Consider the following 25,402-nt stretch of genomic DNA (forward strand, 5'->3'; position numbering starts at 1 on the left):
AGCTTAGGACAAAAATAGCACATTTCTCTGCATTTTCTTTTTCTTCCCTCACAGTTTCCTCCATTGACTTTGGTTCAGCTCTCACTGGACCAACAAGCTCTGAGAGCTCCTATAAAACTCTAAAGTGAAAAAGAGTGTGCCTGCCAGGTGGGATTTTTTTTCCCCAAGTGCTCACAGCTCTAATTTTCACCACATGTGAACAAGTGTTCGCAGTTTTAAAGATGTGTTGAGTAATTGCACATGCGAGACATCTTCCCTTTAATGCTCCCAGTGTGTTCAAAGCTTTTTTTTTGTGAGAACACCCCTGTTAACAACGGAGCTGTGGCCTTTAGCTTGTGCCTAAGTGGGTACTGCTTTGTGTTGAAATATAATTGGTAGCACTTGGTTGTTCTTGTTCCCTCAGCTTAGCTAATGAAAGACACTGCCTTAATCTACTCCTCTTAGGATCAGGGTCTGAGCCTGGAAAATCTCTGCTGGAAGGAGCTGGAGAGGCACCTGCAGCTGCCATTGCTGGGGGTAGCATTTCTTTTGGGGTCAAAATGGGAAAAAAGGGTGTTTGTTGCCTCCCGTTTTGGGTGAGGGTGTGAAGTGATGTGCTGCTTTTACACCCCAATAAAAGGAATGATTCCCCTGTGGAAAAGGGAATTGTGACCTGTCAGATTGATGAAATGGGAAGGATACCTGGCCACCTTCCCTGTGGCACCACAGAAGGGACATGGCAGATCTCCAGAGGTGGCAGAATAGTTTTCAACAGAGCTGAGGAGGGTGAGATTCATCATCAGCCCTGGCTGTGCTCTTCCCATGCACCCAGCCAGGAAAGGGATGACTTAGGCAGTGAAATTCAGTTTATCACCATCCAAAAACCTGCCCGTAGGGGAATATTTCATTGCCTGGACAAATGTCCTGTAGGACTGAGTCTGGACACCACTGGAAAGAGATAAACCAAAGGGGAGCAGGTCTGGAGGGCTGATAGACTATGGGACAGAATGAAATACAAATGGTGGAAAGTGAGATTTGAAAGCAGGCGAGGGAAAAAATGCAATTTCTCTGAGATAGGACTAAAAAACACTGTGTTTTCTTGGTTTCTCTAGATCACTGTTCTCCTACCCAGTAATTCTGTGACAAAGCAATAATTAGCTGTTAATTACCTCCAAAAGTATCTGCCTCCTGTGATTATTAGAAATGGCATTGAAAAGAACTTTTTGTTGAATCTCACGGTGAGAAAAAGATGATTTTTTCTTTTCCACCATTGGTCTGAAAATGCTGTATGGTGTCAGGGGTTATTTAAAACAGAACATGGTAAAAAGTGTGGTAAATGTTTTTTTAAATTTCAGGAATGATAATCAAAAGTCATCTACTCCTGGTTATTTCTGGAAAGTGGCTGACCATAGCCTGCTCTGCACTGAGTCACTCACCTCTCCTGACTGTGTTTGGAGGAACACCAGAACTGCCTACAACAAAGGCATGGGTTTAAAATCCACACAAACAAGCTGCAAACACCCCTTACATTTATGTTTCTGTAGTGATCAGAGGTTTTGGCCAAGTCCAACACCCTACTGGTGTGGAAGGAGAAGTCCCTGTGGCTGACCTGAATCAGGACTAAACACAAGTCGCAGGTCTGTGGCTGAGCAGCCAAATCTCAGATCCACAGAATCTGTTCAGTTGGAAAAAACCTTGAAGATCATCACACCCAAGCTTTAACCCAGCACTGCCAAGCACTAAACCAGGTGTCTAAGAGCCACAGCCTCATGGCTTTTAAATCCCTCCAGGAAAGGTGACTCCACCACTTCACTGGGAAGCTGTTCCAGCCTTTCTTGGGGCAATCCTGGCCACCAAATCTCTGCCAGGCTCCCACCCCAGGAGCGTGTGAGTGCCTCCCCTGTGAGCTGACACAGCTGCTCCAGGGGCTGTGAACGGAAATTCTCCTCCTCTCCAGATCCAGGGCTCTCTCCCTGGTTCAGGCTGCACAGATAAACTCTCTGGAGATGTGCTTACACTGACCAAGTAATTCAAGGCAGGAAAAACAAGTGATTTGTTTTAGCTTTTAGATTATCAACACCCTCGGAAAGAAATCTGTTCATTAGAGTTATGACAGCCCCAGTGATTCATTAGTGGGAAAGAGGTTAATGTGTATTTGTAGATATAAACCAGAGCTGATCAGAACAGATGGAGTTCCCTTAGCAGGAGCTTATTACCAAAGAATTAAAGGTTGCAGTGGGATCTGCATCTAAAATTGGAGGAAACTTCTTGGCCAGCAAGGCTTTGGTGCTATTATTGTTTTTAACTTGAGCTGCTCTTTTCCCTTGTTGGTATTTGCTCTGTGATGTATGTGTGGAGAGCAACTGTAACACTTCTCCAGAAACAGTATAAACTTGTCATATTAAATTTCACATGGAAATTAAAAGGTTTCTAATCAGCAGAGTGGTGAAGCTCTGGAACAGCTTTCCAGGAAAAAATGAAGGCTAATAAATTTAATCATAATGAAGCCTGAACAGTTTATAAAAGGGATTATATGACATAGTCCTTAGAATATTAGGGGACTGAAATTGAAGATCTATGCTTCTCATTTTTCAAACTCAGTTCCTACGCCTGGCTGTTTTTCCCACACCACATTTTTGCAGATAATTCTGTGATCATTGCTGCTTGAAGAACACCAGACAGTCAATCCCAGGGTACCATTTCATGTTGCCCCCATGTTTACAGCTGCTAAACTTCAAAGTTTGAAATTTAAAGTTTGAAAATATCTGCTATGTCAAATTATTTTAGTGTTACCTCTTCATGCAGGCAATGGAGGTGGTTGCTACAGGACTGAAGGGAATCTAACATAACACAGATTAATAAATTGACATAAAAATATTCTTTCTTGTTTTGTGCTCTATTTCTTTTCCAACATCCCAACATTCAGTTTTATTTTTTCATTAACTACTGAGTACTGAGATATTTTCACAGAACTTTATATTCTGCTCCCCAAATCTCATTCTTGAGCAGCTTCATGCCCACTTTCCAGTGTCCCTTACCATTAACTGGAGCTGCTCTTGAGAATGAAAATACTTTTCTTTCCTCCATTGAGAGACTCAGTCCTAACTCAGCCTCTAACCCCCTAGCTGAAGCTGTCCATCTTGGCTTGCAGTTTAATTCTGTGCCTGTTTTCCATTAAAAAGAGATACAATCTGAATCTGCTGACAATTTCTGGTTGTCTCAGTGCAGCTGCAGGAGGGTTACAGGTCTTGTTACTTGTTGGAGCTGCAGCTCATCCTTCCAGCTGTGGAGATTATCTTCCCAACAGCATGTGAAACTTGGGATGTTATCAGGATCTTTGTTTAGAGACCAACTCTGAAATTAACCATTCATTTCAGAAAAAAATTTCAAAGCTTTCTTTTTTCCCCTCCCCTCCAAAAATTAAGTTAAATAATTCACAGCATTTCTAAAAAAAGGAATTAAAAAATGAGCCACATCTGGGGCCTTTTCTAATAAACTGTGATCCTCATAGAAACAATGGATTTTGGTGTTTACTGTCAGTATTATTTAGGTTATAGAGAGTGCATTTCTAAGCAAATGCAGGAGTTTCTCACCAGCAGTGGAGTTTGTGGGAAATATCAGGAGTGTTCCAGAATGTCAGCACATTTCCTTCTTCTGAGCTTTATTTAGTCTTTACCACTAATTGCCATTCATTTTTGGCTGCTAATGTTAATTTTTGCTGGTTTTTCCCCCTCTAATCTGCTAATTCCCTTTTATATAGTTGGATCATTAGTTTACACACTTTATCTAGAAATTCATGGTGTTCTTTTCTTATTCTAAACAGCCAGTGAAGCAAAATGGGAACTGAGCAGCACACAAACTTTCCAAAAAACAGGTTCCACTGATATTCTGCTTTGCTGGGGGGTAAATCAGAGTGAGCTGACAATCTGCAACTCTTGAGTTTTTATTCTTATTCATAGTATGACCTTACAAAGTTCATACGATCCATCTCCAGAAGGAGCTAATTAACAGGGTGTGATAAGGTCTAACCAGGGCTTTTTATAGCTCCTTTAACCCTTGAGGGAATCTGCTGTTCAAGGCAATTGTGGCTGCTGGCTGATATTTCTATATGCAGGACAATGGTGACATTTTTTCCAGGGATTTTCTAATTATGGCTATTGGAGGTTAAGTGTTCCTGGATGAATACAGTTTAATGTTATTAATCACAAAGGACAGTATTAAAAAAAGGTAGCTTTTTTCACCACTCTGTCTGTGGAGAATTTATAAGGTTTCTCTGAATAGGAAAACTGAATGCTATGAATCATGTGGGAGTTTGGTTGCAATACCCAGCTAAATTTCAGTTTATCTGATAATTCCTGATTAAGTTTATCTTTTAGATACCTCCATCACCTGTGCATATTCAGTCTTTCCCATCTTTTTTTAAAATGAAAAGCAGAATACCAAACACAGCCAAAAGCATTTTTCCCTGTGCAAAATGCTCAGCTCCAAAAGGATCAAAGAAAATCATTGTGCATGAGAGCAAATGTCAGCAAACAGATTTAACAGTGATATTGATGTAAGTTGTGAAAGAATGCAAGTTTTCTAGAGAAATGATAAAGCTGGGGGTCTGTTTTGTAATCTCTACAGCCATCCAGGCTGCTGGTGTGGAAGCAAGTGTGAAATGCTCTCTGCTTTGCTGTCAGTAGTGACAGAAACTGCAAAGCCTCTCAGGCTCCAGCTTTCTGTATTCAAGACTCACCACATCACTGCTGTAATGTTTGCCTGTTGGTATTTAGCTGTAAGCAGTAGTAGAAAAAGACCATATTTAATTCAGTCTTACAAGCTTATGCTCTCTTACACATTAGTTTGAATTTCTCCTGCTGACATTGACGTAGTTTATCATGTAAATGTGTGTGATATCCATAGAATCACAGAATGAATGGAAAGGACCTTAAAAGATCATCCATTCCACCCCTGCCATGGCAGGGACACCTTCCACTATCCCAGGTTGCTCCAAGCCCTGTCCAGCCTGGCCTTGGGCACTTCCAGGGATCCAGGGGCACCACAGCTGCCCTGGGGACCCTGTGCCAGAGCCTCACTGCCTTCATTGTACATAATTTTTTCCTGACACCTAATCTAAACCTGCCCTCTGTCAGTTTAAAGCCTTTGCTCCTTATCCTATAGGACAATAAACTACTATTTTCCCTACTGGTGGAAATGTACTGAATACTTCAGCATTGCATTTTTTTTTTTTTTTTTTAAATAATGAATTGATCTGTTTTCACAAGAAAAGAGATTCTCAGAGGTCATTCTCCCCATTCAAAAAAAACAAGCAAAAGCCATCCCCAAAACAACAGCATATCCAAGAGCTCTCTGAGTGCACTTGCTCTCATAAATAAACTGCACATCCTGTGGGAAGTAAACCACCCAAATGAATGTTCGAGAGACACTTCTGAAAAATCCCTTTCACAAAGCCAAAATTTTGACTGAGCTTTCAAGAACTTGACTTTTTGTGCTGCTGGGACAAACAGTGCAGCTCTTTGTTTGGTGCATGCTGAGGGACAAATGCACAGATGCTCCTTCCTGGAGGATTTTATATCTGTCGATGTTGTTATTTAACTGCAATAATAAATTACAACATTTTGCATTTCTGCTGTCACTTGAATTAAAAGAGAACCAAATGTGCTAGAAGAGAATCTTCTAGAAGCTGTGGGTACCACTGCAAGGGGGAGGTTTTCCCTGCCAGGACAGGCAGAACTAAGCCTGTTGCCCTCAGCAGAGAGGATGTGCTGCTGTGCAAACCTCTGAAACCATCACAAATCATCGCAAAAATCCAAAATCAAAGACCCAAACCCCAGCAAAAGCAGCATCAGGAACGTGGCCTTGGTGATGGAATTACTGACAGAGCTGATAAAAATAAAAAAGGAATCACAGCTTTATCTTTGATGTCTATTCCTCATTTTTATTACAGGATAAAGGTCTAGAAGGAGGAGGAAGGCTTGGTAATTCAGTAGCATTTCTAGCAGTTTGGGAAATTGCCATGCTATTCACTCCTGAAGGTTAATGTGAAGGTGGATCTACCAATGAAAATGAGAAATTAGCCTGTAAAATGCTTGGGACAGAAGTGATGTTTTTGTATGTTGGTTAGCTATGTTAGGGCAATGGGCTCTGATTGAGGTCTGCCTGCATCACCCCATGGGAATAAATACCAGGAATAACCAAGAAGAAATGGTAAAGGCTTCGCTTGTGATATTTACTGCTAGGGGAAAAAAAAAAAAGAAAAAGAAAAAAACCAAATCCCAAAAAATTCTAAAAAGGCCCTGTACTCAAAGGAACCCTGTAAGAAACACTCAAATGTTGCACAGGGTGACAACTCCTCTCTGCCAAACTGTGACCTTTCTCTTCACCATTTTCCTTGCCCTTTAGGTTGGGTTTTCCATGGGCATTCATGTGCCTGAGTACTCTGTATTACAGGCAGATTTTGGGGAGGGGAGGTAAGTGTTGGAATGTGGGTATTCAGGGTGGGTGACTGTATTCTGGCAAGCCCTTCACAGTGTTTACACCAGAATTATTCATAAAGCTCCTTGATCTGGATTCTCAGTTTTCTTTGTGAGACAAGTAGAACTGGAAAGGCAGTGAGAGGCTCAGGTTTTCTCTTTTTATTACCTTGATTTCTACACAGTGCAGTTGTGGAAAAGATAGGTGAGTCCTTGGTGTAGCTTTGGTTCTTATATTGCTTTTGGTTATGGAGTTACTCACTATTTATATTTATCTGGTTTTCAGTTTTCATTTCTTTATCTTCAAAGCCTGGTTCATGGTGATGTTACCTGTAGAAAAAATTGAAATAGCAAATGTGCACTAAAAATGTTGCCAAGTTTTCTCACTATAGCAGTCTTGATTAAAATGCAAACAAATATACAGGTGAAAAAAATGTGACCTAAGATTTTGCATTATTCAAAGGAATCTTTTTATTTTTTTTTCAAGTGAGGTTTTAATAGGATTATATATGTCTGCTATATTGAAACTAGCATACCATTCAGATCTAAAAACCCCATTTCACAGTGGTATTTAATGAATCCTACTTCTTTGAAGCTTAACATATTTTCACCATATGGCAAGCATTTAATTTTTCCTATTTTTCTAGTGGAGGTTAAATTAAAATGGTTATTTTTTTAGCAAAACCCATCAACCTATATGTGCTGCAGGTCAAGGATTCTGTGGGCTTATTCCTCACTGCCATCCCATTGGCAGGCTGCTCCCACTGCTGAAGTATTTCCCCAATACAGATTGCAAATTTCAGGTGAAAAGCAAACTTTCCATGCACTCCTTGCTCCTGTGCAACTAGCAAATTTTGTATTAAAAAAAATAATAAATCCAAAATCAAAGAAGTCAGACCTGAATCCTCCTGGAAGTGCAATCTGCTGTTTGCTTACATGAGAGTGACACCCATGCAGGAGGAAGCTGAGCCAAGAAAACAAGGAAATTCCATATCTTGAATGCTGAGCCTTGCCCAGTGCTTCAGTGCCCAAATCCCAACTACAACATAATTAAAGCTGTCTAGAGGAAAAAGTTGTAACATGTGGGAGAGACAAGACAAATGGTGCCTGCTGGGTGCATTAAACACCTGGGAACAAGCTCAAATTCCAAGTTTTTAAGTCCCTTGCATCTATTTACAGTGCCATTCTTTCTATTAAAAAAAAAAATCCTTATTCCCAATACCATACACCATCACATTTAGACACAGTGTCATATTTTTTCCTGTGAGAAAACATTCATATTGTTGAATCAAAACTTCCAATTCCTGGAGCTCACTCCTCATTTGAGGCAGGTAAAAACTGAACTGGGCTGCTCTGGTTTAACCACAAACTTTAACTTCTCTGCAGCAGTTGGGCCAGGAAAAGCAGGTTTATTTGGAAATGAGAGAAATTAAAAAAGTTCCCATCAAATTAATCATTTTTTGTAGCTCCATGTCTTGGCTGCTTGCAAGAAATGTTGGGACTTTTTAGGTGGGGTTCAAACCTACACCAGAATTCCATAAAATGAGGAGGCAGTGTTTCTTTTTATGCACTGAGTGTCCTGAATTGGGTAATCCTGTCATGAATACAGCATAAACTCTGATGCTCGTAGATTCCAGATTCAGGCCTGAAAAAAAGAAATGCTACAGGCAAAGAACCACTCAGCAGGGAGAGAGGAGCTTTGGGTTGCATCTCTCGATAAATGTTTGTTTAAGAAAATTTAACCCAGTTCCCTAAAAATTGTGTTTTATGTTGCAGAGTCATAGAGTCACAGAATGGCCTGATTTGGAAGGGATTAAAGAACCTTCCACTGTCCCAGGCTGCTCCAAGCTCCAATGTCCAGCCTGGCCTTGGACACTGCCAGGGATCCAGGGGCACCACAACTTCTCTGGGCACCCTGTGCCAGGGCCTGCCCACCCTACAGGGAACAATTCCTGCCCAATATCTAATTAAACCTGGCCTCTTTTAGTGTGAAACCATTCTAAAGAGATAATAAATTTTAGAATTTTTTTTTAAACCATAAGTATTTTTGTTGTTCCAGTACGAAAGCCTAGCTTGCACTTGACGCAGTGAAATTGGAGTTTCCATTTAATGCAGTGGGAGTTTCAGCACAGACTGGCCAGCATTTCTTGACATCCTACCTTCCTGAATACAGAGTGCAGCTGTGAATCCATCTGTTGCTTTGTTTTGTTTTGATTTGTTTCCCATTTTGCATTGCTTGGCTTGGCTGTCAGGCAGAGGGGGAGCTCGGGGTAGGAAGTTGTTGCTGTTTCTGTCATCTCACCTGAAGCAGTTCTGGAGATTTCTATAAACTGTATATGCTTTGGCTCCTCCACAAAAATGTGAGAATATTCAGATAGAGCTGTAACTGATGCTACATCCGCTTCTTGGAAAAAAGAGATTTAATGTAAAGATAAATCATGAGTACAAAAGACCTTTCTTCACTTTCATTTATTCATTGCATATTCAGTTTGCTTTTTATCACTCTTTGAGAAAAAAATACCCAACACACAGCTACATCTCTGTAAGAATAAACCCTTCCATCTCAGCTGTGTTAACTGAGCAGGGTTCCAACCATTTGCTTGAGACACAGAGAACTAATCAGTGTTAAAATGTAAAAAGATACAATTATTCCTTATTTTAAAAATCATAACATCCAAGCAAACAAACAAACTGACACAGTTCATTTTTCTCCCAGGAAATCACGTATTTTCAACTGATGTATTTTAATTTCCATGGTTCTTTTATTAAAAAGAAGGTTTATTTTCTCTTTCCCTCTGTCTTACATGATAAGTGATTTCTCATTAAAATGTAGTTTTCATTCTTCCTTGGGCTATTAGATGTCACTGTCTTGAACAAAGGAATCTTCACATAAATCATTCTACTTCCAGTCTTTCATTTTTCTATCGAAATCCTAAGGCTACAGTTGTAAGAGCATGAATTCCAGTCTTGAAAGACACAAATTGTCCTTAATTCTATTAATATTAATAATATTTTAAGGCACTCTGGACCTTGTGGGATGAAGCTCTTCACTGTCCTTAAATAATGATATTACTGCTCCAATATTCCTGCAGCAAGGTGGTGTTAACCAGTCTCCACCTCTTGAAGTCTCAGGGAATCAAATCTGATCTATGGAGGGTAAAGAAAAAGAGGATGAGAGGGAGGGAAGAGAAAGGAGGGGGTGAGGGAAGGAGGAGAGAAAAAGGAAGAAAATACAAAAAAAATGCAATTTTGGATGAACAGCTCCCTCTTTGCTGTGTGGAACCTTCATGAAGGTCCTGTGGAACACCAGCAGAACCCTCACAGAGCTGAACATGGAACCTTCATGAAGGTCCTGTGTGCTGTTGGAACACCAGCACAGCCCTCAGAGTGCTGAGTGTGCAACCTTCATGAAGATCCTGTATCCTGGTGGAGCACCACCATGACCCTCACAGTGCTGAAAATGGAACCTTCATGAAGGTCCAGTGGAACACCAGCAAAACCCTCTCAATGTTGAATGTGGAATCTTCATGAAGGTCCTGTGTCCTGGTGGAGCACAACCCTCACAGTGCTGAGCATGGCCAGGGGTTCTGCTCCAGAACCAGCAGCCAAACCCAGCACAGACACACCATGAATTCATGACTCACTTGAGGATCTTCCTCACTCCAAAACCTCCTGACAGAGCAAGGCTGGAGGTGCTGGTGGAAGTTGTTCTGCACCACATTGCAAACTGTGCACTTCACGCCAAACTCTGCTTTCCTCCCCTCCCTCCTGCACACATTTTCCCGTCAGATCCCTCGTGGTGGTGCTTGCAGAGCCCTGTGCTCACGGATTTGGTGCATTTCCCCTCTGAAAGGTTATTTTCCCTTTCCAGGTGCAGTTGGCTGGCTGCCTGTGTACAGTACATGCAGTTTGTTTTTCCAGCAGCTCCCTCGGAGATGGAGGAGACAAACCTCCCTAAGCCTGCTGCCCAAATCCAGGAAGAGCGAGCTCGGGCAATATTTATAGGAGTTTCAGCTGGAAACACCAGTGCCAAACGCTGACTGTTTTGTTTTCGTGTTTTACCTTTGTGTCGCTCAGTCAAAACAAGTTAATTTTGAATGGAATGTTTTCATTCTGGGGGGAAAAAAAAGAAAAAAAAAAGAAAGGGAAAACACAGCAGCTCTTTGTGGGGTGTTATTTTTAGTTTTACCATTGCAAAACAACTGATAGAGGAGAGTTCTGATTTCTGTTGTCTATAAACCCTTTAGGTTTAGACCTTGCAGTCTTATTTATTATTGCATTAACTTTTGTATTACTTTTTAAACCTCTCTAGTCAAGGATTTACTCCTGGGTGAGCACTCACAATCACCCCATAACACAGCACAGCAGGAGCCAGTGCAGACATTGCTGAAGCATAAAATCCTCACAGCAGCATGGAAAAGGCTTTTGTTGGACAGAAGAGCCATTAGATTTTGTCCCAATGGATTTTGTCTTTTCTCGCTGTTTGTTTGGGGTTTTTTTGTCCTATCCTACTGCCTTTTTAATTTTCTTACCTTCTGCAGCATGGAAAGATGATTGGGTTTTGCCTTCAATTATTCACCAGGTTGAATTGCACCTTGCACAGCCTGTGGAGGGAATAACATAATTTTAATTTTATGAGTGACATCAGGATGTCGTTAACCTTCACAGCAACTGTTTCTGCTTTTCCTGCTCCCCTCAAGCAGTGTGTGTATGAGAGAGGGGGAACAGAGATTGCCCCTAAATTGCTGGCCATTCTGCAGGAGAGAGGTGGTCAGTGTCAAAAATTATATTTATTTTATACGTTTAAAATTTATTCTGTCAGCATGTGGCTAGACTGGATAGTTTGGTGCAAAGGTGCTTGAGGGAACTTATTTTGGTATTTTCTTACCAACCTGTACACGAAAAGAAATAAGTTATCCATGCAGCTTTGCCTTGAGTAGTTGCTCCAGGTACACTTATTTGTAAGAATGTAGTGGTATTTTTATAAATAGGAAAAATTTCCAAGACACAGGTAGTAATAACAGGAAAATAAAAACTGTGTATTTCTGCGTATGTTGTCTCTTTTCAGGTTTGCCAGCCTGAGTATATTCTAAGGTGCTAAATACCATGGGTGAGCTCTGCAACAGCAGGACTTTGAGTCAATTCAATGTCTTTCCATGAGTCAACTACAGATTCCTCTGGATTTGTTTTACATCAATGTGAAACTCACAGTCTGGTTTGATTTCAATATGAACACAGGTGAGATTTGTTGACTTTGTCTCAGTTTTGCCTTGAAAGCTGATGGTGGTGCTTTTTCCCCCCTAAGCCAAGTAATGATGTAGTAGAAATAGATAAAATATTTGGTTTTGTGTGTAAATATTAAATCTCATGCTCTGACCTTTGCAAACTGAGCTGTGGGTTTGTGGTTTGGTGCAGGGGCAAACCTGAGGCCACGCTGAGAAAAACTGAGCAAACATAGGTTGAGGTTTTTTGCATTGCTGGGAAGTCGTCAGATCTCTCTTCTCATCTCCTACAGGAGGAAAGAATGAGAGCTGGTAAAATAAAATCTCTTGAAAAGCTGTTTTGTGTTTTTCTGCTTGGATAGAGCTGAGGGGATATGAACTTGTATTTTCATATATATGAGTTAAAGTAGTCATTTAAAAGTTAACACAAAATAATCCTACAATAAGTCAAGTCCTCAAATAATTCATACCTTCAGACAGCCACCATGACTTCAGAAACGAGAAAAAGAGGAGAATAAAAAAGGGGAAACTGAGGTGGAAGGTCTTGAAGGGAAAGGAATCAACTATGAGGAATTAAAGGTAGAGAAAAGGCTTGAGAAATAAGGGGTGATGAGATAAAGCTCTTCCTATTGTCCACATCCAGGATATGTGGCAGAACCACAGGACTCTGATAGCTGATAAAATATTTCTGGAAGCACAGAAATACCTGCATCATCCCATGGCAATGAGCTTAGACTGGGACTGTCCTTACTGCCTGTGAAGTAAACATGACCATAAAAAGGGAAAAGTTTTTTTTTTATTCTGCTTCACTTCTTTTATTTTCTTTTGGTTCTTTTATTTCCAACCAAAGTAGTTTTATTCTTTACACATTTCTTCCCATGCCAGTGGCCTTGCTTCCAACCTTTTGACTTTGGCAAGAAGCAGCCTAAGTCAATAAAAAAGAGCACCAAGTGTCGTGCACAGTAAAGACTTGGGTACAGTTTTCCAAACGACTATAAAGAAAAATTTACTGAAAAGCAGGCAAAGAACTCATATCTAGAAATCAAATCTCTGCTTGTAAAAGTCAGAGGTTAAATTCTTTTATTAAAAAAGCTCTTACATGCATCTTTCAGGCATGCCCTATGCTTGCTTAAATATTTGAGAGGAGGGAAGTCACTGGGATAGGCAAGAACATTTCCACAGATGTATGTTAGAAATCCACAGTACAAAATTGAATTACTTCCCTCTTCTAAATGACATTTCTAATTTTCACTTATCAAGTTTTATTATGGGCTCTTATACAACTTTTGAAAGGCAAAAGGAAAAGTAAAATAACAGGAACAAAAGACACATCCCCATGTGTATTTATTTTACTTTGTAATTCATGTCAGTCCAATTGTGCTGCAGGGTATTTAGTTTATGCAATGCTGAAGTTTGAAAACTACACCCAGAATTATTTTTGGATCATATTCTGAAGATATATAACACAGGAATGATTGATTTATTTGCATGTTCTGAGGTTTTGTGTTTTGCTCTGTTTGCACTTAAATTCTCGATGAAGGAAGGCTTTAAAAATCATATTCATACAAAGTGGGAGGAACATCTTTATCTAACTTCCATTTAGTGAAAAACGAAATTTTAAAAGTAGGCATTGACTTTTAGATGGTGGAAATAGAAGTCCTTCTCTTGACTTCCACAAGCTGAAGGGAAAGACTTGGACCTGTTTTCCTAATTGCCCAAAGCAGATCCATAAAATAGCTGCTCCTCTCAGGCCATGGCTGCTTTCACTGTCCCGTTAATTTTACTGTGTGAAGTACTGCTCTGCAGAGAGATGGAGTTCATTACCTCACATTTTGCAGCCCCCTTCATGGATATGCTTAATTACACAGCTTCTGGTCTGAAACAATGACCTATTAGGATGTTCACGTTTGGTTTCCCTTTGCTGGGAATTGGGAACAAACCTCCACCACCTCTCCCAGAAATACAGTGAATATTGGCCATTTGCAGAGCTGGGATCTGGGTGAAATCCTGACCACAATAGGCTTTTCCTGCTGTGCCCCAGTGTGAGGAATATTCTAGTTTAGGGTCACCTTTCAGCTGTTCCCTGCCAGGGCTCATTCTGCTTTCTGAGAAATACCACAGAAGGGCACAAAGAAAATTTTAAGAAAGCACCAGGTCTGATGATGAATTTATTTGCATGATGAACATGGCCCAGATTCTGCACTCACTTTTTCTGCGCTCACTTTGGTTTAAAATTCTGAAAATTTGTTGCTTCCCACCTGCATAAATATAGATTATCTGATATGGAAACTCAATTCACACTGCCCTATTCCCATCATTTTTTTGCTGTAAAATAAGATTTATGAAAGCCCCTAAGTGGTGAGGGGGAAACATGCCTATGGACATTAGCTGTCATCTCCTACAGTCCAAGGAAAGGGAAATATTTGGAGGATCTGACCAAGAAACAGTGCTTTTCTTCCTGAACTACCAAGATGCCTCACTTAACAAAATCCATTCTCTCAATCTAATCCATCTGGATGGTGGTCCTGCAGCTCTTATCAATGGCAAAAGGTTCTATTTATCGTTCCAATATTTGTCTTTTGAACTACTCTGGAAGGTATGGGTGTGAAATAAATGTTCATAAAAAATTGGATCTTTGAAATCAGAGCCTCAATTTGGCTGTAACACTGATGCAAGAAATTGCCACAGAAGATCTACTTTTTTCACACATTAAAAATAAAACCATGGCTGAGAAACACTTCTGAACCTCAAACAGAGAGAGAAAAAATGTGGAATCTAGCTCTGTTTGCATCTCACTGATTTTCTCCTGATCTATCCAGTGGCAGAATGATGGATGTAATTGGTTTTTGACTCGTGCCATTTTAGCTCCAGGAATAACAAAACAGAAAAGCTTCTCTGTTTCAGACAGGTTGGCTTCGTTGTGCTCCTCACTGTTTCCCTCATGGCAAAAGAAATGTCAGTATTAAAAATAATTATGAGTGTAAAAGAAACTCCATGACCTAAATAGGTGGATGCACTGTGTTATCTACAGAAGGAAGAACTGGGTGTGGTATGTACTGTGCTCAAGGCTAACTAAATTCCTTAGTTTTAGATACTTTGGCATTAATTACCTGTAATTATTTTTGCCCTTTCATTGAGATTTATGTTGGTCTGAATCATCACTTAAAACCTGATTAAATCAGCTACTTCCTTTTCTTTTAGTCCTCTTCAAAGATGAGTTTGTTCTAATTTTTTTTATATTTGGGCATTAATCTTCTCAATGTTTGTGAAAATCTCTGAGAAGGGATTGACATGAAACACAGGGAGGAGAATGAGTGCATGTCCCTGATCCCTGAGAGATTTTGTGCACTCAGGTGACTAAACTTTCCAAAGTATTTACAGATAATTTTGGATGCCTTTTGGAAATCTGGCTCTCACCATGATCCTGTCCCTCTGATATTTGTAAAGCTCTATGTGAGAGCAAAAGTGATGGCTGGAAAGTCATGGTTGTAAAGGGAATTTCGACCCCACAACAAAAGATTCCCTCTTCCTTTCTGTGATTTCCTCCCACAATATCTGCACGTATACATATGAAAACACATTTTAAATTCATTCCTGTGCTTCACTTCCAAAAAGGAGAGAAGACTTGCCCTCTGCTAATTCCTGTTGCAGCTCTGTCTTCAAAGCTCCAGAGAATTTGTTCACTTCCTCTGCCACTGGAGATGTAGAAACTCCATCAAAACCAAGGGAGTCACACCTGTGCAAAACTGCTTTCAACATTGCACCCATTGTGGGTTTAGAAGTCAAATGTACACATTTTCAGAATCCCAAGGAAGTGAAATATTTGCTTTAAATGGATGCAAGAGAGGTCATGGCAACGTCTGTGAGATCCTAGACCTGAGTTTTTCATTGATCTTTGTAATTCCTCTCAAATAATCCTCTTTGTAATTCCTCTAAAATAATAAAATGAAAATCAGGAAGTGGCAAGAACACTTTTAGCCACAAACAGGGGAAAAGACTTTGTGACACAAGAGCCAACAGTGATGTTTGGAATGCAGAACTCAGTCTTATTAAAAAGGACAACAGGGGCACAGGTAGACAGAAAATGGCAATGCCTTCAGGTGGGAGTGTGGGAATACCAGTAATTGTCTCCTAAATTAAAGTCCTCCTCATAATTATAAAATGCTTTGGTCATATCTAAGGCACTGTCCTCAAACTTATTTATTTACACTTAAATTGAGGCAAATTTAAATTGAGGCACCCCTTGCAGCAGAGCTGTGCAGTGTCTGCTGATTGCTGATCCCTACAGCTCTGGTGCCCCAGTGAGCCTCATTCCCACAGAATTCCATCTCCTTCCACACAGTTCTTCCCCACCCCTGCTCTGTGCACATGCAAAATCTGTTTTAATTCCAGCCAACCCCTCAGCAAGGGTCACTTTGGCTCTGAGTTCTGCCCAGAGGAAGAAGGGGATGAGCTCTGCAGAGCTGTGTGCAAGCAGGCTGAAGACAAACCCTGCAGTGCCACTGCAGCATCATCAGGCATGTGGAATCCAACAGGAATATCACAGAATAGATATGCATGTTTTTCATCCACACAGTGGAGCAAAAGTGGGTTATTTAACAGAAAAAAACAGTTTTGTGGAAGAAAGCAGGTAGTCTCCAATTTAAATGCATTTGCAATTCTGGTAGCTGTCTTAGATATGTAGGTGGGGGAGCATGAAACATTTACTGGACTTGCTGGTAATTTCCCCAGCTAATACCTAAGGAAAAGCAAAGTGAATTTTAGAATCTCATGCTGCATTTTTTAAAAGCTCTTCACAGATGTATTTTTTAACGGTGTGAAAATGCATTCTTAATTCTCTTAATTGCTTGAAATTGTTGTCTGTGGAAGTAATTGGTCAGTAAATTGTTTTAGCTGGAAATCAGTGCCATGCAGCCAAACCAACAGATTGTAGGGGCAAATAACAAAATTCAATTCAAACAAGCAGGAATAAGAGGTTTTATGTTGCTCATGCATTTTTTACTAAAAGAAACTACCTGAAGAGAGTGTGTATTTACAGAGGATGACAACAAATGTCTATTCTAACCCCAACCCTCCATCTGTTCCAAAGTCTGAACTTGTTCTGAATTTCCAGTCCTGTTAAATTTGTGTGTTTCATGCTACAAACGGATGGATTTAGCAGTGAACACTCATAAGGACAATAGTGTCAGTTTTACCAGAACTAAGCTCCAAAATTCCCTGTTCCCTTTAAAAAAAACCCCAAAACGTGCATTAGAGTTGTTTTCCTTTTTGAAGAGGTTAACAGAGCTCTGCACTGTGAACGGAAACCTGAACTGATGGAAATCAATATTCAGCAGCTCAACATCTGTTTCTATCAGCTGAGAACTGGGAGCATCTCTGCAAAAGGAATAGTGCAGTGAATATTAAATGAGTTTTCTGCATATATTTGGGTTGGGGAGAGCACAGGGATGGTTTTCCCTGCTAACACTGTGTACTGCAATTGTCCTTCTCTCCAGATTTGACTGACTGACACAGTGGGGTGAGCTCAGCCCCCTGGTAGAACCTTGTAATACAATTTCTTCTGTAGCTGCCAACATATAATCTGATGGGTAATTACAGTTTAGGAGCATTTTACTTAAGGAAACCATGATTAGTGCTGTAATATTTAAATAGGGTTTGAAGGCTTTATTCACAGCTAGTCACTGATGAGCACTACAACCTCTAGAAGTCATAGGGATCTGAAACATGAATAGATTCATTTTCCTGGTTTATGTCCAAGCAAGACAAAAAAAAGGACAACATAATTCATGCTTTGACATTGATGGGAGAAGGAAGGGATGGAGGCAATTCCAAATATACCTCAGGAAAGTGTCCTGTGGTTGGATTGCCTAGAGGACAAAAAAAAAAAAAGCTCCTTCATGTCCAGTCAGGACTTCCTTTCAGTGGCTCAGATCCTGTCCTGCAGGAAGAGCGTCATCCCAAACCAGGTGTGTGCATCTGCAGTTTTATCACTCATCACAAACATTCCCTGTCCCAGCCTGCTTCTCACCTTTGAAAAAGTGGGTATATGTTATCATCTTAGACTGCATTATTAGCTAAAGATCAAAAACCCTCCTTTCCTATGACACATTAGATGTGATTCATTGCACCAACTTTCAATTAAATTAATGTTAAACAAAGCCAGGCTAAGCCTGTGCCAATCCCTCAGCTGCTTTTTATAACTCACAAAAGGGCAAAGGCACTTCCAGGGGACATTCCCTCCATTTATCTTAAAACCCAGTCCCTGCAACCATCAGGGTATTTTGGAGGCCTACCTATTACATAGAAAAAATAATATTTTAGTCCAAAGCTAGTTTTGATAAAGACAATTAGAAGTATTAGGGGGAAATTATAAGCAACAGAGTTGAGGGCAAGGGAGAAGGGGAAATCTTCCTATCCAAATTAACAACACAACTAACTGCTTCTCCAGGTGAAGTTATTGAAAAAAAAATTACTTTACCTTCCTTCCTACATGCCAGTACATGAGTTGAAGGATTTAGTCTTTGTTTTTCCTGTCACGAGTGAAGACATCACTACAGGAAGCAAGCAAGTAATTTCTTCTGCTCTGCAAACAAAGCAAACTGAACCTGAGTCTTGGGTAGATGAAAAGTTCCCATTAAAAAAGACATTCACAGAGGTATAGGAATGGGTGAGGGTTTTATTGATTTTATCATCCTGCTCCTGCAGAAGCACACCAGCTGCTCCAGAGGAAAGGACAGGAAGCCTTACAGAAGGCAATTATGGAATAACTTGCTGACAGGAAAGAATTCTTACTAGCCTCCATTAATTAGAGGTTATCTTCTGTCCTGGAAGCACCAAGACTTACATCCTTTCCAAAAAGATTGCCATGCTATTTATCATTTTTGCTATTCACTAGCTTGTAAACTGCATTTTAAACCACGTATTTCTTGATTCAGCTTAATGGCATGAAAGGAACAGTGTTTATTTACAATGAAGACATAAACTCCTTTGTATAAATCATACTAAATTTTTCATTATATCACAAATTATTGCTTAAGGATAACAAAACCTGACTCATCTGGCACTAAAAAATAAACAGAGGTTTGATGATTTCCCTCATAAATTCAGCAGAACATAATCCCATTTTATAACAATGAATTATAGCAAACAAGATGAGTTTTCCTGCTTTAAAAGTCTGCTTTTAATTATTAACTGGATCAAGCTTCTCCCTGCTCATCTGACCTTGTGACAAATGCGTTTGGGAAATTTCCATCTCTGTGTTTATATCTGTCCCTCTCTGCCATACAATGCTGGGACACACTCAGACTCATGTCTGACAAGCAGAAATACAAACTGGGTGATTGCAGCCCTGAAGCTGGAGGCTGTAGATATGTAACAGAGGTGAGAAACAGCCAGCCAGCATCCCTTGTTGTTATATAATCCTTTTATAACCCATTCTTTTATTATAAGAATATAAAAATATATTTTAAAATATATAAATATATAAAACATACTTATTAAATTTAATATATTTATTATAAATATATTTACATTTATTTGGTTATATTTAGATACTTATTATACAAATATAAAAAAATTTAAATATAACCAAATGGAACCCAGCACAACTAAACCCAGCTTGCTGTCCCCCCACTGCCAGACCCTGCTGAAACTCTGCAGTTTGTACCATTGGTCTTTAAAGCAGCTCTGCACTGTGCAATGATCATGGCAAAGCCCAAAATTCAGGCCATGCAGTGTTTTCTAGCCACCAGCACCCCCAGTCCAGTTCTGTACTTGCCTTTGGCCATCCTGCTTTCAGCTAAAGGGTTTTTGGCAAAACAGAGGCACAGAGGGCTAGGCATCTCCCCTATCTCCCCTGTTCCCCAGTGGGCTGTGCATCCCCTGGTTATTCCCAGTTTTTGGCACTCAGCACTGCTCTCACTGAGCTCTGATCCTGCAGCCTCTCATTCAGCAGGGGCTGGAGAAGCCCTGAGCTGCCCTGGGCTGGAAGGAACTCCTGGCTCCCCTCTAAGAAGCCACCAGCAAGATGTGTTGTCACTTAGGACACCTTTTATATCAAAAAAAGGAACCCTTTGAGAGCTGTCAAACTGTGGCTCAAACCAAAGATCCTTTTTGGATCTCCTGTCATTTACACCAACGGATGTCCTTTCAGAGTGAGCAAACACTGCCTTTGTTCCTGTGACAGACACCATCCTGCCCACACCTCAACACTCCTGGGGTGCTTTCTGGGATTTTTTTTATTCCACTGGAACTTCCTGGCAGATCTGTAGCTAAACAGAAACCCAAAGGAGCTCAGCTTTCACCTGTCAACTGCCAGGAGCATATGACTTCCCCTTTTACACTTTCCCTTAGAGCCTTTCATCATTTCCAGAGCTTTTTCGCATTTAGATTTTCTTCTTCTGCTCCCTTGAGAAGTGCCATTTTCCTTTCTAACTGCAGCCCCCATTTTTTGGCCATGTTTACTGCATCCAGCCTAGGGATAACACTGTCATAACTCCTCTTTATCCTTGGAAAGTTCATCCTTTGGCCTCTGGAAGAGATTTCCCTATCTGTGTTCCTTTCCTACCTGTTGGGCTCACAGTGTTCCCCATTTCCTCCACCCACTGACCCAGCCATGGTAAACAGCTCTGGCTTTGGGAAAAACCAGATGGATGGAGTGGAGAGATGGCAGCTTTTTTCACGTGACCCCAAAGCCCCAAAATTCAAGCAGTTTTGGCAGATATTGTGTACTATGTGGTGAGAAAAATCCCTAAATTCATAGGCAGGGAATATGAGATGGAAGAAGCTGGAGCACCAATGGAGTGCACAACTCAACACAACTGCTGACCTGTGTTGTGTTGTTGTTGCACATCTGTTGTCCCAAATTACACAGCTTAGATTTGCACACTCCCCAGAACTTCCCAGTGCAAAAAAAATTGTATTTCGAGCATAAAAATGCACAGCACTTCAAAACAGCCAATGCATCTACCACAGATACACAAGGAATTAAGCAACAGCCACTGTGGAAGGTTGATATTACTTGAAGACAGGAATCATTCAGATGTGGTTCTTCTCAAACCTACATCAGATTGCTATTGCTGTTACCAGAGCCCAGTGAAGTAATTTCTAATTTCATCCATGCAATGTGTTTTTACATATCTAACAGCACAGGAAGAAATCTTTCCCCCACAGAACCTGATCCAAGGTTGGCCACTGCCTTCCACAGAATTAAATGTTCACCCACAGGATTTTCTTTGCTGTTCTGTCCTCCTGTGCATCTCAGGTCTTAATGAAATGCAGAGAGGCTCAGAGAACAGCCCCTTTCTCCTCAGTATCAATGAGAGGTCATTCTTGTGGGAATTTGGGAGTTTAAGGCTATTTGGGATAGAGAGGTTCAGGTTCCTCCTCACAGCACCATTGGACTATTTTTGCACAAACTGTTCTTTGCAGACTTTTGAAAGTATGTCTTCATCCTAAATGCACTATTAGGTACTTTCCAAAGGAATATTTATGTTCATGACCTGCCTTGGAAAACAGTTCTGAGGGTTGGTTTCCAGTGAGGCTCTGCCTGCTCATTTTGGTTTCCATGAAGCACAAAGAGCTCATGGCTGGCCAGGGTGATTCAGATCCTCAGCTGGTGCTAAATGCCAGCAGCATCCTGGCACTCCAGCCTCATCTAACCACATAACCACACAGCCTCTTCAGTATAAAACTGTATTTTTCTGCTTTGCCCAATTTTCAGCAGGCACAGGCCATGTTGTTACCTCTTACACTTTACATTATCATAGTGCACATAGTCTGGATGTTATTCCAGCTCTGCTCCTCTCTTTGTTGGTTTCTCTCTGGTTGAAACCCCTGCCTCTTTAAATCCAATTCTTAAGAAAATATAAATAACATCAACATTTGGCCCAATTTACATTCTTTGTCTTATCCAGAAGTTAGGAATTCAGTATAATTTTCCATATTTCCATGCACTAGTTACAGGTTTTAACATTGGCATTTAACAGCATCAGTGAGGAGCTGTTTTGTGAGGACAAAAAAAAGGACTTTTGATTATCTTAGCAATCATTCCAGTGCTTGCTTTTATTTGACCATTATCAGCTTCCACCCAGAAGGTTTATTTCTGAGCAGTTAAATACATAAACATGCACCCACACACTTATCTCTGTGCTCATACACATCCACACAAATAAACATTCCCAAATATTTCTGAGTGCTGGTGAACTCCTGTCTCTGAGAAAGAGGCGTGTGGAGCTCCACATGCTCATCATGGAATTGTGAACCAGCAAAGCAATGGCATTGACTATCAGACCCTTGGTACCAGGAATTGTGAAGAGAACAGCAATCTGGAGCTGAGAGGGTTTGCTGGGTGTTGGAACGTGGCTGTTGGTCATGATTTAGAATGAAGAGATATGGTCTTAATCTCATCTAGCATGACCAGAAAAGCTCTGATGACATATTCTTTAAAATAACTCTTTTTTATTTTAAAATCAAATAACTATCTTAGTTATTTAAAAATAACTATTTTTCTCTGATCCATGGTTTTTCATAATGTCTAACAGTGTTCTGGACATCATCTGGGAGCATTTCCTTCATGGGAGGAAGGTGGGGAGAGTGGATCTTTGGGGACTCAGCCGAGTGGATGATGTGCCAGGCTGCTTGGCAGGGTCAGGGCTGAGGCAATTCTGGGTTTGCAGGAAGCCTCAAAACCAGGGGAAACTTTAAAGCCTGGAAGTGGCAGCAGCATGGAGCTGAGAGGTCTCTGAGGTGAGGCAATAAATGGTTGGTGGTTTCCATGATCTCACTTTAGCTGCCCTGTTTAGCCTCTGTGAGTGTTTACATGGAGCTAGCCCTTAGAAACTGCTCAGTGTGAGGCCAGGAGTGTGTGCCCTGGATAAAAACTGGGTTTCTTGTCTTTTTGTAATGTTTTTGAAGTTTTCTAACTGGGCTTCCTCTCCTCTGTTTCATCCAGTAAACTACACCTGTGGAAGGTAAAGCCACCAGCCATGATGCCTAAAAAGGGAAGGATATTTGCCCTTCCCCAGCTCACTCTATGGCTTGTAGAGATGTCTCTTTACTGAGTATAGACAGAGGTTTATTCATTAGAAAAGCTTTCCTAAGTAATGAAAGAGAAGCATTAATATTTTTTTCTATTTTTGCTAAAAATCCCAAGTGTAAATTCGGAATATCCCATACTCAAAATGTTGGTGGAATAAACTATGAATCTGAATTTGTCAAGTTTCACATAGGTGCATTTACCAGCAGAGAAGTACTGATTTCTATATCCAAAGTCTGCTCCCTCAAAATCACAGTGATGTTTCCAGTTGTCTAATTTTTCTAGATATTTGGTTCCTACCAGTGAATTTTTCAAAGCACCTCCATCCCTGCTTCTGCACAGAAACTGAGCCTTAACAGCATTAGGTTCCTATCTCAGCCCTAAACCTATTCGGTTTCATAGGATTCCCTGCCTGTCAGTTCCAGGTAGATTTGCTCGAAAGTTATCCATTTTTACAGAACTAAAAAGGCTTCCTTTCATGTGCAATCAGATATAAAAATAGGCCAGTTGAGAGCAGTTGAATGTCACTCTGTCATTCCGGGTGAAAATGCTGGCACTTTGCTCAGGAATGCAGTGACTCAAATCCCCAGATAAGACAAAACCAAATAAATAATGACAATAACAAACCCAGGACAGCTGAATACCAAAACAGTGCTTCAAAATTCGTATTTAAATCACTGCCCAAAGACCACCAATTAAAGTTCTTACCTGCAGCTTAAGGAATGATTTTTTTCCTTTGGCTGAGGTGACTCAACCCTCACCTCCCACAGATCTGCTCTAACCCAGCCACTAAAATGTGTGGTGGGAGATTTCTCATGGTAAAGGTATTTCACTTTGCATGGAGCAGCTAAATAGCCCTTGGACAAGTGAGAGTATCTGAAAATTAGGCTTTAGCCTGGGTTTAGGGAGATTAATCTTCCTCAGAAGGGAACTGGCTGTCCCATTCCTGCTTTCTGAGCCTCAGATGGACTGAAGGATACAGATGTGCTCTGTTTGCTGTGTTCAGCCCTTAGGGAGCACAAGGAGTGTGAATCAGGCAAAATCAAATCACTCAGAGCTCAGTGGTGCCAATATGGATTACATGTCTCTCCTATCTCTTTCTTTTTCCCCCCTCTGTGGATGATTCTTGAACTTTCTTGACAAATGGAAGGAGAACCAGTTTACTTTCAGGCTCTTTAGTCAAACATTGATTTTGCTCTCATGCCTGACTTTGAATTCCGTGGTAATGTTAAAAGTTGACCTAAAAATTAGGTGTTTGAATGAGGAGCTTGAGTCTTCCCAAGCACCTTTGTGCTGCACCCACCAACCTGACTGATAGAAATTATCAAAGATTTTGACCAACCCAGCCCTTTCATTACCTATTTCCCTCAAGAATTTTAAAACCACCCTTGTTCTTAACACACTTTGTTCCCAAAGCCCTGTGGGAACCCCACAATATCCCTGCCCAGGGCAAAGCTCATCTAAAAGGTTCTCCTTTCAACATGACTTTTCTGGCCTGAGCTCATCCCCACAGTTGCCCACACATCTGCTACTGTGAGCAGCCGCTTGGCAAATACCTCTGAGAGGGAAGGTTAGCTCTGCATTTCAAAAGTTCACAAGTCAAGCTGCACTGAAAGGCCTCTTTAACCTCAGCCTTAAGCATCCTCAGCATATCATTAGGAAGATTAGCAAAGCCTTCAGCACCCCCCTGAATTTCCTTATGCATGGAAAGCCTGGCAGATCAAAGGGAACATCACTTCAAATAGCTTGGGACTTATCTTGTGCTTACCCCTAGCACTGCTGGCCTCTCAATCATCATATTTGCTTCCAGTAGGGGTTGCTTTTAAAGACAACAGTTTATCCTCCAAGATCCTCCTTCTGACCCTTTCATCTTTCCCAAGATCCTTACTGAAATGTGCAATTAAAAGAAGTAATAACCCAAATAGCTGGTAGATAAAATGTATTCACTTTAAGCAAAGAGTTGCAAGTCGTAGTTGCTGCTTGGTTCTGCTAATGAAGTGATTAAGAATTTCGAGCAAAATCATGTTTATTCTTTACAGATTTGCCTGGAACTTGGCAGGAACTCTCCACAAACACTGAGGTCAATGCTATTTGGCCTTCTTTGGCGTTTTCCAGCTAGGATGTGAACTGCAGAGCGCTGAGGTTCAGTCCCTGCTCTGCACTCACATCCACTTGTGGGTGTGTTTGGACCTTTCCACCCACACTGAGACCCCAGCTCGGGGTTTTCCAGCTGCCTGGCCCACCCACATGGACTGACTGCCTCATTCATTAGCATGCCTCTTATAAAACCATATTATTCATCAGCTTAAGGTATTAATAGCTTTCTATTTCAATTTCCTTCAGGGGCTTGTTATTTATTCTGTAGGTGTGTTTTAGCATGTTGTACTGTGAAATTTACTTTAATTTAGTCAGCTTAAAATATTTTCAGGTTTATTACTTACGTGTAAATCTGAATTGAGATATATATGCAATAACCAAGGAACATGAATTTGGAAATGAGATGTTTGACCTTCACCTTTTTTCAAAATTACAGGACTGGTGACTGCTGCTTAAAAGTCATCTGAGGAATCAGAAATCAGGTACAAAACTGTTACTCCAACATATCTATTTCACTTGAGCATCAGCTACTATTTCCATTCTAAATCCCATTTTCATGGGTATATAATTTGATGTGTTCAATTATATGGGGC

At 40.6% G+C, this 25,402-nt stretch overlaps 1 long non-coding RNA gene across 1 annotated transcript; it reads left to right on the plus strand.

Moving 5' to 3' along the window:
* The first annotated feature begins 437 nt into the window (after positions 1 to 437).
* Positions 438 to 2,788, plus strand: LOC146435087 (uncharacterized). The gene is made up of 3 exons (XR_014853060.1): positions 438 to 765; positions 1,092 to 1,217; positions 1,335 to 2,788. It is a non-coding gene; the product is annotated as an uncharacterized LOC146435087 (long non-coding RNA).
* The last annotated feature ends 22,614 nt before the right edge of the window (positions 2,789 to 25,402 follow it).

Source organism: Lichenostomus cassidix, chromosome 6 (genome assembly GCF_008360975.1).
Source record: "Lichenostomus cassidix isolate B80296 chromosome 6, HeHo_3.0, whole genome shotgun sequence".
Lineage (NCBI taxonomy): Eukaryota > Metazoa > Chordata > Aves > Passeriformes > Meliphagidae > Lichenostomus > Lichenostomus cassidix.